Source organism: Choloepus didactylus, chromosome 12 (assembly GCF_015220235.1).
Source record: "Choloepus didactylus isolate mChoDid1 chromosome 12, mChoDid1.pri, whole genome shotgun sequence".
Classification (NCBI taxonomy): Eukaryota; Metazoa; Chordata; class Mammalia; order Pilosa; family Megalonychidae; genus Choloepus; species Choloepus didactylus.
The window spans coordinates 94,212,321-94,215,251 of record NC_051318.1 but is presented as its reverse complement, the minus strand read 5'-3'; the positions used below and the strand labels follow the sequence as shown (position 1 = coordinate 94,215,251).

The 2,931-nt window shown below is 40.8% G+C and overlaps 1 pseudogene; it reads left to right on the top strand.

The window, feature by feature from the left end:
• Positions 1-884: 884 nt before the first annotated feature.
• Positions 885-1,329, top strand: LOC119506954 (annotated as a pseudogene).
• The last annotated feature ends 1,602 nt before the right edge of the window (positions 1,330-2,931 follow it).

The window sequence follows — 2,931 nt, the reverse complement described above, 5'->3', positions numbered from 1 at the left end:
GTCCGCACCAGATTGGAAATTTAAAGAAAATTGATCTTTCGCTACAAATAGTTTGGGAAACATTAGATTAGAGTCAGAACAATGCCACATATGATTTTTCTCTTTTAGTTTAAGTTAGATTGCTGGGGGGGGGGGGGGGTGGAAAGAGAGAGATAGAAAGCATGCACATTAATTAAAAGTTGGCTGTTAAAAATCCTATGCTAGGAGAAGCTAAACCTGCTTATAATTGTGCCTAAGAGTCTCCCTCTGAGTGCCTCTGTGTTGCTCAGATGTGGCCCTCTCTCTCTCTAACTAAGCCAACTCTGCAGGTGAATTCACTGCCCTCCCCTCTATGTGGAACCTGACTCCCAGGAGTGTAAATCTCCCTGGCAACGCAGGATATGACTCCCGGGGATGAATCTGGACCCAGCATCGTGGGATTGAGAACATCTTGACCAAAAGGGGGATGTGAAATGAAACAAAATAAAGCTTCAGTGGCTGAGAGATTTCAAATGGAGTTGAGGGGTCACTGATGGGCATTCTTACACACTATATAGATAACACTTTTTGGGTTTTAATGTATTAGAATAGCTAGAAGCAAATACCTGAAACTATTAAACTCCAACCCAGTAGCCTGGACTCTTGAAGACGATTGTATAACAATGTAGCTTACAAGGGGTGACAGTGTGATTGTGAAAACCTGTGGATCACACTCCCTATATCCCATGTATGGATGGATGAGTAGAAAAATGGGGACAAAAACAAAATGAAAAATAGGGTGGGATCAGGGGGATGATTTGGGTGTTCTTCTTTCCTTTTATTTTTTATTCTTATTCTGATTCTTTCTGGTGTAAGGAAAATGTTCAAAAATAGATTGGGGTGGCTCTTTCATCTCGGCCACCAACATGTCTTCCAGATTGAGAAAGACCTGGAACTCCAGGGCCACGTGAGCCACAGCCATGGTGGCATCAGCAAACACCAGAAGCATCCGGGAGGCCAGGGTAATGCTGGTGCATGCATCACTACAGAATCAACTTCGACAAATATCACCCAGGTTACTTTGGGAACGTTGGTATGAGACATTATCACTTGAAGAGGAACCAGGGCTTCTGTCCAATTGTCAACATTGATAAATTGTGGACCTTAGCCAGTGAGCAGACACGGGTAAATGCTGCTAAAAACGAGACTGGAGTTGCTCCCAGCATTGATGTGGTGCAATCGGGCTACTACAAAGTTTTAGGGAAGGAAAAGCTCCCAAAGCAGCCTGTCATTGTGAAGGCCAAATTCTTCAGCAGAAGAGCTGAGGAGAAGATCAAGGGTGTGGGGGGAGCCTGTGTCCTCGTGGCTTAACAAATGCTAACAACAACAACAAAAAAATAGATTGGAGTGATGAATGCATAAACCATATGATGGTCCTGTGAACAGTTGATTGTACACCATGGATGATTATATGGTATGTGGATATATCTCAATAAAACTGAATTAAAAAAAAAATCCTTTGCTTTGCCCATGATGTGGAAACGTGGAAGGAGTCTCCGCAGCCAGGATAAGCAGGATTTAAAGTGACAATTTAATGACAGCACTTTGGTTTCAGACTCCTGTGGGGTTCCCAGAGCCTTGTACTATATTCAGATTAAAGTATAGGCTGTTATTAAATAAATGAAGAACAAAGTAATGGGGGGGGTGGGAAATGGAGGCTTTCTGCTTATTTTGCTAACCTCCTGCTATAACCTGGAAGGATAGCTACTTTCAGATATTTTGAGAAGTTATTTATACATAAAGGAAATATTTTAAAGGAATCAAAGAAAGAAAAGGGGAGACTAATGTTACCAGACTGCAGGGAAATGTCACTGTGTAATAACTCCCATACAGGGCGGGTGACAGGTTTGGGCTCAGTGCCCAACAATGCACCATGTCATTATATACTAACATCCCCCCACCTCCCGTGCCTACTGCCTTGCACTACAACACACAGCCCACTGTGACGGTGCAGAATGCACCAAGACAGAGGAATGAAGACATATTCTCAAGGCAAACAGCCCACAAGAAAGCAGCCCTTGTAATGCAGGGAGCAGATTATCTTCTCGAGTAGACTGGTACGTTGTGACTCAAGTCTCCCAGGTTTTCTTAGGTCCAAAGTTCACTACTTGTTCTAGTTTGCTAATGCTGCCAGAATGCAAAACACCAGAGATGGATTGGCTTTTATAAAAGGGGTCCCTTCAGTTAGGTCATTTCTAGTGTATAGGAACATTACTGATTTAATGTGTCTTTAAATTCAATTTGCAAGTATTTTGTTGAGAATTTTTGCATCTATATTCATTAGGGAGATTGGCCTGTAGTTTTCCTTTCTTGTAGCATCTTTACCTGGTTTTGGTATTAGAGTGATGTTAGCTTCATAAAATGAGTTAGATAGTGTTCCATTTTCTTCGATATTTTGAAAGAGTTTAAGTAAGATTGGTTTCAGTTCTTTTTGGAAAGTTTGGTAGAATTCCCCTGTGAAGCCATCTGGCCCTGGGCATTTATTTGTGGGAAGCTTTTTATGACTGATTGGATCTCTTTGCTTGTGATTGGTTGGTTGAGGTCTTCTGTTTCTTCTCTGGTCAGTCTAGGTTGTTTATGTGTTTCCAGGAAATTGTCCATTTCCTCTACATTATCTAGTTTGTTGGCATACAGTTGTTCATAGTATCCTCTTACAATTTTTTGAAATTCTTTAGGATCTGCAGTAATGTCACATCTCTCACTTATTATTTTATTTATCTGGGTCTTCCCTATTTTTTATTTTGTCAGTCTAGCTAGGGGCTTGTCAATCTTGTTGATCTTCTCAAAGATCCAACTTTCAGTGTTATTTATTCTATTGTTGTTGTTGTTGTTGTTATTGTTGTTCTCTATGCCATTTATTTCTGCTTTAATCCTTGTTATTTCTTTTCTCCTATTTGGTTTAGGAATGGTTTG